At 47.5% G+C, this 13,582-nt stretch overlaps 1 protein-coding gene across 3 annotated transcripts in view; it reads left to right on the forward strand.

Annotated features, from left to right (window-relative positions):
• Positions 1-13,582, forward strand: part of CNTNAP2 (contactin associated protein 2) — a 3,301,953-nt gene that overhangs the window by 1,921,144 nt on the left and 1,367,227 nt on the right. The window lies entirely within an intron of this gene.

Here is a 13,582-nt window from a genome sequence, read left to right on the forward strand (position 1 = left end):
CCTCTGGGTGGTTGATGATTCCAAAGTCAACCCCCCTAAATCATGTACATCATCCAAGACCAGCACCATGGATTGCCAAGTTGTGTACATGGCAGATAGTTGTGCAGATGTGAAGTCAATAGCTGCCATTGACGAAATACTGCATGTGATCATGAACCATGTACAGGCCGAGCACAAATGGAAATTGAGAAATACACTCACACATACCTTATTGTGCTCCCATGCAGGTGATGCTGGCTATCCCCTGAAGACGTGACTTCTCACCTCGGTCAGGATTCCACAGAACAGGCACGAAGAGGACTTCAATCGTGGCCATACACGCACTCGTGTGGTCATAGAGCAGACCTCTGGCCTGTTGAAGGCACGGTTTTGCTGCCTCTGCAGGTCGGGCGGCGCCCTCATTTACGGGCCTGAGAAGGTGGACAAGATCATCATGGTATGTGCCATGCTGCACAACATGTGCATCCAGCGGAACGTACCTCTGCCACTTGAGATGTACCAGCCACCACCAGTCTGAAATTGAAGATGAGGAAGGAATAGATGTTGCACATCAGCCAGGTCGTGATACACATGATACATGATACGCCAATCAGTCATAGACCATTCTTTCTGATGCACTGGGATGCAGAGGGTGCTATGAATGTGGGATTCTGGGCACTGGGTATGGGGGCATATGGACACTGTGCACTGTCATGCAATAAATTGACACACTTGGAAGAAGCAATGTCCAGTCATGTGTTTTTTTTTACAAAAGTGTATTTTACAGATGGTATTTACAACGTTAATGAACCCCCAACTCCCCCTCCCTCCACCCAACACCCTCACACACCCCTCCCAGTCCCCACCAATACCACCACACACCCCAGATTCCGTATTGCGGTGGTGGAGGTGGATGATTGGTTTGCTGGAGTGGATGTGGCCAATACGGAGCTGTCCTCTATTGGAGACCACTCTCCATGACTGCCCTGTCCTTCAGAATCATGATGAGGGTTGCCCTGTGGGGTGTCCTAGGGGCTTGGGGTTTGTCCAGCATCCTCAGACAAGATGTATCCTACATGGCTGCAGTCATCATGGCCTTCTTCCTCATTGCCACTATGAGGTGCGGATGCAGCTGCCTCCCCAACCGAGCTTGTGGCGGCGGACTGTGAGCCGTCCTGCTCAGTTTCCACAGATGTGGCCACACCCTGTGTGGATTGTGTCTCCAGGGGTTCAGAGGCAGGTGTCTGCTGGTCCTGTGTTGGTGGCTGCAGAGCTGGTTGGGCACTGGTGAGTGCCTTGTGTGGCACATGGACCATCCTTGTTCCCCTCGACGTGGATGGCCTGGTGCCATCATCCCGGCCCCTTGGCCTTTTGGCAGGTGTCTTGCCTTGTGCACTTGCATCGTGTTCCTCTCTCTCTGCATCCGTGCTTATGGGGGACATAGAGAGGCAGGGCATCAGTGATGGCAGTACTTGCATCATGCATGCATTGGTCTTTGTGCAGTTAGTGCCATGTGGATCGTTGCATGCTTGTTGTTGAGGCGGACAGGGTGCGTGCAAGAATTGGGGAGGGTATTGGCATCCCTTGGGTGTTGACATGTTCACCATGGTGTCTGCTGTGGGGCCTACGGGTGTGTTGTGTCCTGCGTGCTGTGTGACACATGTAGTTCATCTGTGTACCGGGTGTGTATTTGAGTATGGGAGCGGCATGAATGTGTGTATGATGGGCCATGTATTGGCTCGCATCACATTCACATGTGTTGGACAACTATGCCCATTGGATGTCAGGTGTTTGTGGGGACATTCACCTTCATCTGACGATGTTGGGACTCCGACCTCCGCTCCACCAACTCCTTCGATGGACTCCACATCAATTATAGTGCTGCAGGTCTCTTCCCACCTTGCCAATTTTATGGGTGAGTGGGCACTGCTGACTGTTGCCAGCTCCTGGCTGTGATTGGTCGACAGGATGTTGCACACTCGCAGGTCATCCAAGCACTTTTTACAGTCCTTCACGGTGCGTGCGGTGGTGCCAATCGCACTCACCTTCCATGCCACATCCTCCCATATCTCCTTCTTCCTCAGCTGTGCTGGACGCCTCAGGTCAGCACAGAAGACCACGTCCTCATGCTCCACTAGCGTGTCAGCTAGCATGTTGAGCTCCTCATCCTTGAATCTGGGTTTGTGCCAACCGGGCAGTGCCTTTCTGGGTTGCTTTTGACATTTTCTCCAGGGTGTGTTAGGGTTTTTGCCTGCACAGGTCCAGTCTGTTGAGGATGACAATGGATTGTGTTTTTGAAGAGGGCCGCCGGAGCATTTCCCATTCCGGCGCGATGACGTTGCTTCCGGTGCCGGTAATGATGGACCTGTTATTACCACTGTGTTAATACTGGTACCACTGTTTGGGGGATGCCGATGGCGGAGGAGGTATCTGCACATTTCATGATGCGGCTATCTGGGGGTTTGAGGGACGTTACCGGCATGGCGGTACAACCGTTACCGACATGCAGGAATGCGCCAACTCGCACACTCGTAATCAGCCGCTGTTTGCGGGATCAAGGCTACACAGACATGTTATTATCGACATGCCGGTAATGACGGATTTTTAGCGCAAATCTCGTAATGAGGCACAGTAACCCTGCTTTCAAACTTTATTTCGTTCTTCAATGGTGAGCATGGGAAAGCTTTGCATTACATTAAAAGGTCCTTAAAGTTGGGATGGTTTTTAAGGTCTCTAACAGAAAGATATACATGATAGAGCAGGGTTAGGGATCAAATGGGAGAAAAAGGAGGTTGCTCGGCCTGGTTTGCTGCACGCCATCGGGGCGCGAAGATGTCCTGCTTAGGGACTCCATCTTTTAGTGTTGATTTGTTTAACCCTTCTTTACTATTGTGCGAGAGTTGTCATTTGTTATGTGCACAGTGCGTTTAATATTGTACCTGGATGTAATAACAAGACTATCGTTCCCTCTGAGAGGGACTTGGACAAACAAGTTTATTCCTGACTGCATCGTGAGTGTTGCTAGCGTCTTTTGCACGTGTTTCAGTTAAATGATACAATATTTTATAATTAGATGACATGTAACAGCCAGGATGCCCAGTAGACACAGTGGGCCGCCGCTGTGTTAACTAGGGCCCGGCAACAAGGGTGCGTTGACTCCCTCTTGCAGGCTTCAGCATGGGCCGTGTGCTCTGAGTACCTGATCTCTCGGGCAGCACACGCTGCAGCCTCCATGAAGGGGACGCTTGCCGGAGTATCTTTCTCAAAAGCGGCTGCTCTCCCTCGAGGTGTGGGTCCCTTTTGTTTCTCGGGGCAGGCATCTTGTCACCTGTCAACCTCCTGCTGAAAATCTGGAGGGACAAACATCCCCGCCGCCCCCATACCCTCCTGTCTGCGGCCCAATAGACGCTGGGGGAAGGGGGGCACATAAGCATTGCTGAAAATGTATTTTCTTAAAGCAGAACCTTTAAAGAGGGTGCAATTTAGTATTGATGGCCTTTTTAAGAGACCATTGGTGTGTTAAGAACTGCAAAGGGGCATTATTATTTTGAATGCACATGCAAAGCAGCAGTTAGCTGCATGCAATATGTGCCTTCCTCCAGCACAATTAAACATATTGCACAAAACCATTTTAGCTATTTGCCTTATTCCCACATGTTTATATTTACCAAGCCAAAAAGCGTTTAAGTAGAATGTAACATTTTCCTCACATTATACATGAAACATGCAAGTGAGCCATGAATATTTTACCAATGATGTGACAAGAGAGGTTGTCATCCTGGACACTGGAGGGGATATTTTTTCTTCTGGCCCTGTACTGATTTTCAGGGCAAAAGTCGATACATGTGAGTGGACAGCGTCCGCCCACGTTTTTCAACGGGCGGACGCAAGCGTGGTTCTGTGTTTTTGAGGTCAGCATTAAAAAAAGTTTTCTTGCTCAAGTGTTGAGCTACTAGGATTTCACACCTGGTTGTCATGTTTCCAATGCAGACACTTACCCACAAGAACACATAAAAGTGCCATTAAAGCATATGTCTCATGTTTGAAAATTGTTTTCTTTGGAATATTTCATTATAAATTGTTGGCCTTAAAAGGTGGGCACCTTTTATACTTTGCTACGGTAGTTATTGGAAATTCTCCTGCCAGATTATGTATTTATATTTATTTATTTATTTTTAACCATGTTTTCGCTGCTGCCTACATAGGTAGTGGTCGATGTCTTGTGATGTCACTTCCTGTGATGTCACATCCTGTGATGCTATCAAATGCAAATTAAGGGGCCTGCACTTAATTTGCCGCACTTGGCCCCCCAATTCCTATGGCCGGCACTGCCTTCCGGTCCCTTGCCACACCCTATGGACCACCGGTGACTTATGGTGCAGATTGCCACCAGGGAGCAAGTTCAGCATAAGAGCTCCTGCGGCAAAGCCATATGTTCAGCCTCACATGTCCACTGCTGCCATAGGATGCCAGTTGAAGTAGTGTATTACCCAAGAGCTGTCCAAGGAGTGCTGCATGCACAGCACACGGCATGCACAATTCTGCAAGACGACATGCGTCACCTAGAAGCAGCCATGCGCAACCTGTAGCCCAGCAACAACCACGTCCAGAGTGCTCGTATTTTAGATAATTATCCCAAGAAATAGTTGTGCCGTGGTTATTTAAACTTTTTACGTAACTATGATGCACACTTTTGTACTCGCATTTACAAGAGTGTGATGTAATAGCATTCTAAATCTTCTTGGCAGCGTTTTATTATTTTTGTTTTTCGTGGAGAGCTGACACTTTCGCTATGATTTAGAAACGCGACAATACAATCACGTTAGGTGTTTGACTCTCTACGGCTGGGATGAAAATTGAATGTGAATATGTACTATGCACAGCACTTAAGAAGTTCCCTAACAATACTTGCTCCAATCAGTAGCTTTGTAAGAAGCAAGGTAAGGGCCTGTCTTTTTATTTCCCAGCTACAGTTATTTCATATTGGGCTACTGTTCTATTGCCCTTTCTTCTCATTCGCTTGCACACCCGCGCCCATATCGCATCCTCCTTTAAAACATTGCACCCTCCTCCTTGCAACCTGGTACCAATAAAAGCAAAATGCAACTCACTTCAGCAAACAGCAAAACTATTGCCATTGCCAATGCATGTTTAATGTGTGTTTGTTTTAGAAAATCACAGGTGACTTTATTCCCAAAGGTGGCCTGTGCTTTTCCTGGGGGCTGTGCAGCAGCACAAAAGATGGCACATCCAGCACTAATGTGTGGCAGGCACGCAGCATAAGGGAATGCATTTCACAATGACAGGCCCTTGGTGCAGGATTCTCAAAGCTTGCAATGGATCAAATCAGGGGACGCCAAAGAGCATCGCAGGGCTCACCTTCTTCCTGAGGCCTTATTCACAAAGCCAAGAAATAAAGGTCATATGACTTACCTGGATCATCTTTGACATGCTCACATGCAAATGGTCTTCGCAAAGATTTGCACACGGGCACTGAGTGATTCTTCGGACAACTCCAGCTTTGCTCCAGATATAGGCTTTGTGAATCGGGTAGAAGGGAGCAGGTGCAAACTGAAGTGCTCACAGGCATCCCCAGAGGTGTTCCAGTGCAAATGTCTGAGAATCAGGCCCCTTGTCAAGCAAAAACTTCCGGTTGCCGGCCCTGACGTTGGTTTTATACTGAAAATATTTGTAATATAGTCTCCAGGCAGGCCTTCAGTGGTGCTACCCATTTCCTAGGATCGGGCTCATCCACTATGGAAATCGGTCAAATTGATGACTAAACCTACAATTAAGTGAGCATAGCTTTCTGTGCATAGCAACAGCATTTAACAGCTAATATCACAAGACAGCCTCATACATCATGCTTTGCAGGGGCGGCCACCTTACTATTATCCAGTAAGTTGCATCAACAGAAACAAGCAGGGTGTTGAGATGATTAAATTGCAGCTAAAATCTTTGAACATTTTGACCTGCGCTGTTAAAAATAAAAATCAGGAAAGTGCACAAACATAATGGCGCTGTGTAGCTGATATAATTCATAACCTGCCCTAACTTGTCCATGTATACTTCTACATTATTGCAAATGTGCAGATGCAGTTACTGGGCCTCTTTATAAATTTGCCGGTCCGGGAACTACAGTAGAACCGTAGGTCGAACCTGGCGGGCAGAAAGGCACCCGCGAGCACAGCATGTCGGTTGCACAGGCACCATTATAAACGGTGCCCATGCATCTGGCCTCCCCATTCCCATTCAGGCCCTATGGGGCCGAATGGGAATGGGGAGCATCTTTTTCCAGCGCCTGCGAATGGGCAAATACCGGGTCCGGCGGGGCCGGAATGCCCCTATAATTGTCCATTTGCGGGCGCCGGAAGTTTTCAGAAGTTTGGCAGCAGCCTGCCGGTTTTACCGGCAAGGCTACCGCCAAACTTCTAATGAGGCTCACTGTGACTAAGCGACTACTGCTCTGCTAAAGTGCCCAAGCAGCTCCAGACTACTACTAAACCAGCAGTGATCCCAGTCATAAACTTAAGAGTCACAGGTATACCTGGTACAAAATAAAACAATGGGCCTCATTACGACCGCATTCTCATTCGAGTTCCATAGGACTCAATGGGAATGGGGAAGACGGATCCACCGACACTGTGTGCAGCAGTGCGGCTGCATCTGTCAAAGTCTGCGAGCGAGTGCCTTTCCGCCCACCAGGTCAGGCCTGGCTGGCAGAAAGGCAACCCGCACGCAGAACTCGGAGTATGCCAGTGAATGCCTATGTCCTAGGTCTCCTGAGCATGCTTGCTTCAGACTGCCATAGAATCCACGGGAAGATCCGGCCACCACATCCGTGGTACATGTTCTTCCACATGGTGCTTGATTAGTCAGCGCACGAGACGCTGTTATGCATGGGAATCTCCCTAGTATCACGGGCTCTTGTGTTGACCAATGCTCCATGGAATAAACCCGCTTCCATCTCTGCTGTACACACATACATGAACATTGGATACCTGTAATGGCTTGCCAATACGGCTATAATAAAAGCAGGCAAAGTCCATAATCATCCGTGTCTCTTCATTGGCACCTCCATAAATTCTCAGGGCAAACCTGCATGATGTGAAAACCCAGGCTTGAAAACTGTAGTCTGAGCTACTGTTTTCTGCATCCGCCCACTCATGTGTGTACATGAGAATGTGAAATACAACTGTTTGCACCCTTAACCAACAGCCTCACGTGACTTCTCTCCCTTTGTTAATTTAACATTAATTTAACATGGCATGTGCCATTATGGTATGCCTTTGCAAGTAAATACCTGTTTGGTGAATCAGCTAGTGGGTATGTGGGGAACAACAACCTATCACCGTATTAGGCTCTGTGGGTTTCTCAAAGCAGGCATGTCCTTAGAGATGTTTATTTTGTGTGACCGATGTGTGTGAGGGGATCTGGTTGGTTGGCCGCAAACAAAAGGCTGCACTTGTAGATTTGTGGCCGAAAAGGCCACGCCTGCGTGTATTACCTATTCGTTGTGTCCTGCCCCCAGTAGCTTTTTTGGGGAGGGGACCCAGAAACGGAATAGAATGTTGCTTTCATGCCATAGAGAGCATCTAGGTCACTGGGGAACAGGATGTGCTGCTCTGTGTTCCACCGCGGCATCTAGCACCAGTGAGCTTTGCAAAGTAATGTTTAAGTGCCACAGTGGCCTGCCATGAGCCACTGCTGTATTTGTTGGGATCAGCCAATATTGGTTATAGTGTGGTGATGTCCATCTGGCAAATGGCGAGTCCTTACTGGCCATGAGTGTTTAGGGGACACACACTAGACGTATCCATCCATGGCACTCTAACCCTCCTCCTCCTCCTGCTGTGCTGATGTTACTCCGCTTGCTGATGAAGGGTGGGCGGCTGGTGGGTTGTCTTCTCTTGGGGGCGATTGAGCAGGCATATGGGTTGTCTACTATGGGAGCTGGGCAGGCATTTGGGCTACAAAGTTCCACAGGGATGGAGTATATTCGGAGGCCGAGTCTCCTCATAGCAATGAACTTGGTTTCTGCTCCCTCCATGGTGTTGTCATAATTGATTATGCAAATTTGTACATTTTATAATAATCCCAGCCACTGATTTATGCCTGGTTGCATATGATGGCTCTGGGCTGTTCTAACTTGTTTTCATTGTTGTTATTGTCATACTTTATGGCCCCTCATCACCTATTTACACGTGGGTTAAGCAGGAGCAAATGCCAAGTGGTTCTGGAGGTAGGCATGGTCTCCCCACAAAAAAACTGCAGAGTAAATGGACGGTGGAACCGAACTGATAGTCCACACAGTCTCTACGACTTCGGTCGCTAGGATTCTCTGTGGGAATATTCCATCCAGAAGGGCAGCATAGGATATACACATGCATCGACATATGTGCATGCAGTAACACTTGCAGAACATACGTGTGCAGTATGCGAATCTTGTCTTCATGAACTACTCTCAACATCAATATAGCCTGATAATGATCAAGCAAAACAATTACAATGTTTTACATACAGCTGGGGTAAGTGGCAGCGGATAGGAGGTAGACAGATCACTGATGCCTTTTAAAAGTAACCTTCAGATTCACACCACTTTAGAAGTGACATTGTGCAGCTGTTGTGATGCCCTCTGAATTGTGTTGGTCTGACCACTGTGTTGAAGCAGCAGGTGACGCTTTTTTGTAAAGCATGTTTGTTTTGTGTTCCCACTATGTGGGCATGCAGGCAGGCCCAAGGTTGCTTTACCACAAGGGCGGGCCCATATCATGCAAATGCAGTGTTTGCATTCAGCTGTTGGCAGCCAAATCAATCCTAGTCCATGCGAGGCGAAGCTGCCATTATCACATCCCCTGTTCGGAGCAATGCCGGGCTGTATTACCAAATCAGCTGAGTGAATCATGACCGAGTGTATCTCTCCTCCCATCTGTTTTGAGTCGTTCTGCAGGCATATGTTTTCTATGATAAGAAAAACAAATATCCTTCTTTACAAGCCAATGCTGCAACTCTTACAATGTACATTTAGAAAAAAGAGGGGGAAAAAAAGCATAATTTGTTATTTCAGTCCAGATGGTGAGACTGTAAATAATATCTTTGTGAAGGTCACCAAATGGAAGCATTAATCTCACTCTTTCTGTTCCTGGATGCTCATGATGGATGCCAAGGGATCACGCTTCTTATGCATGCGCAGATGATCACGTGGATTTATGAGGGAATATTAGCTGAATATTTAGTCTGTGAATGTAGAGGCTTAATTTGGTGCAAATCAGATGTTGATGATTCAGTGGCATTGCGCTGAAGTGTTCAGTCCTGCCAGGCATTCGCTCAGGGAATGCGCGTTGTCCCTCAAACAATACAGACCACTGCCTGGCTATGCACATACGAAGGTATCTCACTCAGCTCCATTGAGCGATGCGTTCATTGCTGTTGCAAAACAGTGCCTGAACTCTGAGGAACACCCGGGTTTGAGTGACACTCTTACTCCCTGTAAATTGCCTTCCTGGGATCCGTTGTCTATTTGCACTGGTCAGCCAACATCCACCTGTTTTCTCTTCTTTTATTTTTAATTTGGGGGTTTGGATCACAGGCAATTTATCCCAGTTCAGGCACGCACATGGTTAATAAAGCTCAGTGAGTTAAGCGTTTGCCACAGACACCCGTGTCCAGCCTTTAGGACACAGGTTTGAGTATCACCAGGGATCCCTCAGGGCGTATTACTTCTAAGGTCAATACATTAACCACCAGGCCCTCAGAGGTTGGGTAGTTTCCCCAACGGGTTAATTCAGAAGACCAGGGTCCCAGACTCTGAGATCAAGCCCTCAAACCTATAAACAGCCAAACTCCCGTTGATTCCCAGCAACGTCCAAAAGAAAAACTATATCCTCCAGTGGGACTCGACTCGACACCAGCTATGCCTGTATTATATACATATGCGCGTCGTCTGAGTTTGCTTTAAGAAGACTGCTGTAGAAACTGGCTTCGCAGTGTATACATGTCAAAAAGAAAGTCTGACCCATATATCTAGAGGGGGATTGAGTTCAACAGACGCTACAAGCTCACACAATTGGAATCAATTGAAAAAGGTTTAATTGAGGCAGTCGCATTGTGGTAATGCCATGAAACCTCACTGAGATCGATGGTAAACAAAGTTAGAGTTGGTGAGTTAGCACAGGCGGTGGACCTTAGTTCTGGCTTGGACAGTGCAAAGTATGATATGCGTTCATCGCCATTATCGGCTGTCGCCTGGCGTTTTAATTGTGCAGAAAGAAAGCCCTGAGAGAGCTTTCCAAGATTGGAGTGAGACTCACTCAAGCAATGACCAAGTGGGACAGAGAGGGATAGTGGGAATTGACTGTGTTTGATTGCTGGTGGGACTCAGGTAACCAGTATTAATTTGAGAAGGAAGGCAGGAAAGGCTGGGACTTGCCTAAAGTGTGAGAGCCCGCTTCCTCGTGGAGGTGAATGTCGTATGGCTAGTAGTAGAATTATCGAATATGTCTAGGGATGGGCTATTAGTCCGACACACTCTCATGCCAAAAGTAGTCAAAGCTCTTAGATCCTGGGAAAGACTTTGGCTGCAAGTAAGTGGAGTAAGAGGGAAAATGACATGTGTGTCAGAGGATCAAGTAAAGGTTTGAACAACTGAAAGCCTAAAGATCAAAATGAGGCTAAAGGAGAATGAGGCGATGAGAGTGATGAATGGAGGTGCACTCAAGCCCAGCGTGGTAAGCCACAATCAGGAGATGGACAGTAATTTTTTTAGAAAATGAATTTTTTTACCACTTCAAAATCCTTCTCCGTAGCTGTTGTTCAAACCCCTGTTCTAGAAAAAAAGAAGTGTAAAGGGTGCTTGTTATAATATCCTGTAAAGCAAACTGAGCGCATCATCCAGAAAACCTACTCCAGTGTGGATTCTGTACCTGCCACGTGTAAACACAAGTCTCTCCTTTTCTTTTCCCACTCCAGGACTTATCAAAGTATGTAGTTAGTCTCTTCCGTTTTATACTTCACAAAAAGGTTGTATTAGTCTTTAGGTAATGAGAGAGCATTGGTCGTTGTCCCACTCACTATTCAGTGTAGCTTCTCTGGCTTCCCCAACACTGAATTTAATACAGCTTTCGGCAGGTGGGTATGATATGTTTCTCAGGCCAACTTGGCTGACGATCTCTGATGTCCCTTCTTGGGACTTTGTTGCTCTCACACTCTCTTGCTCTTTGGTTTCTTGGACCCCATTGGGGGGTTTGCTTTCTCCTTCCCTGTTCCGCGATGTCGTCCTCGCCCTTCCTTTGGGTTGGATATCTGATACTCTGTTCTTCCGGGTCTGGTTTCCGGAATGCCACCTGAGACTATAGTGTCCATCGGCCCTCCTTGTGGTACATTCATTTTTACCCTGCTCTGGGATATGTTGTTCAGCTTCCCACACGGGTGTATTGCTTCTAGTAGCTTGGCTTGGGCTGTGCCTTTTCTTGCCTCACTTTGGGGTTGCTCTCACCCCACCATGGGGTGCATTCTTTGGTTCCCCACCCTGGGGTATGGCTGCTCTGCCTCCTCAGGCCACACCCCCTTGGAGGAGGTCTTCCAGCCTCTGCCACTCCGCAGATGACTCAGTCTCTCTCTCCAAGTGTAGAATGCACCTTTTTGTTCTGGCCCAAAAAGTGGCATGTTCATTCTCCATGTATTCTCCTCAGGTTCTGATGATATCTGAGAGTAGACAGAAGACAAGTCAACCAGCCCTGCATGTATTTGGGAGTCAGTGCACCATTCAATTCCCATATAACCAACAAAGGTCTTATCTTCCGAAGATGGGGAGGATAACAAATATCCCTGTCTGGGCATTGCCTGTCCACCAAGGGAGGGTTCACCCCTCCCTTGTGCACTTTAGCGGTGCGCAAAACTCCTTTTTCAGATTCATGGATCAGACTTTGCTTGGATCCATCCCGAATTTGCATGACACATTGCTCAAAGTGTGGGAATGGCCTGTACAAAGAAACAAATTGTGGGGCGTAACATGCATATTCCCCATTTTCACCATAAAATGTGTAAGATCGAGGAATAGTGCAAGCATGTTGAGGGACACACCACCAAAAGAAATGACTCGCTCAGTCAAGCGCCAACCTAACCGAATTCATGTATTACAAAGCGCAAGTTCACATCAGGAAAAGACACACGCAAACCTTGTGATCTTACCATCCCATTATATGAGACGCAACATGCATTGCGCAAAGGAACCAATGCACATAGGAAACCTATATAAAGCATGCAATCCACACCATTCAACCGTCACACTTCCAGGATGAATCAAGCTATAGTGGCAGCAATCGTACATGTCAATGGAAGGAGGAGGAAGATGAGAATGGTGAGGGACAGAATTTTCCTTCCACGTACAATGCTAGTCAAGATGCCAGATGGCTAGGTGTATGCAAGGTACAGATTCCTTCCCAATGTCATCCTAGACCTGGTTAGGGAGTGGGAGGAAGACCTTGCATCCTCCACCATCTGCTCCAATGCCCTTAAAACCCTGCAGAAGGTGCTGACAGCCTTTCATTTCCATGTCCCTGGCTATTTCCAGCACACCACTGCCATTGTTGGGGACAGATCGCAGGCCATGCAATGCCTGTGTCTAAACTAGGTATTGCGCTGCATCACATGATGTATGTGTAGGCACATATATATGCCACGCACACTGCCGGCAAGGAAGAGAGTGTGCCAGGAGTTTTATGCCATACTACACTTCCCACGGGTACTGGGAGCCATTGATTGCATGCATGTTGTGCTACAGCCCCCCGAGTGATGGAGCACATTTACCGCAAACGGAAGCATTGGCATTCAATCAATGTCCAGGTCATCTGCGATGCAAAGGGAATCATAATGCATGTTAATGCACATTTTCCTTAATTTACTGCCAGTCACCACTGTATCGGGCACTTGCAACTCCTGGATCATCGGTGAGCATCGACTGCCACACACATGAATGCAGTCGCAACACACTGAATAACAGACCATGACAGTCACTGCTAACAACAACCATTTACACATTTACAGGGGACAGTGCCTACCCGCTCTCATCATTCCTGCTCACGCCATTCCGGAATCCTGCCCCATCAGCCGAGGTAAGATACAACGCAGCAGACATAGCCACTAGGGTCACAGTGGAGCACAAATTTGTGGTGCTCAAGTCACATTTCCGCTCCCTTGAAAACTTTGATGGCTTATTGCTATATGCACCATCAGTAGTATGCAAAATCATCGGGGCTGCTTGTGTCCTGCAAAATGTTGCCACATGGTATGGCATAAAAGTAGAGATGTAGGAGGGACATCGCCCTCAGCCACAGGCACCACCCATGTCGTTTACCAGCCAAAGGACACAGGGACAGGATGCACGCAATTTGCTTGTGCAAACCTACTAAACATGAATACCAGCCCCTGTGAAGCACACACAATGAAACCACATCCCTGGTGTCCTTCAGTGATGAATCAGGGCCAATCCACCTTACCCATAAGAACACCCTGAGAATGTGTGTCTGGGAGAGGCAAACTGTGTGTGTCCATAGCCATCAAATCAACTACACCACCAACTGACACAGTCTTAGCAAATGGAAAC

Source organism: Ambystoma mexicanum, chromosome 2q (genome assembly GCF_040938575.1).
Source record: "Ambystoma mexicanum isolate Mex_15411 chromosome 2q, UKY_AmexF1_1, whole genome shotgun sequence".
In the NCBI taxonomy this organism is placed as follows: Eukaryota; Metazoa; Chordata; class Amphibia; order Caudata; family Ambystomatidae; genus Ambystoma; species Ambystoma mexicanum.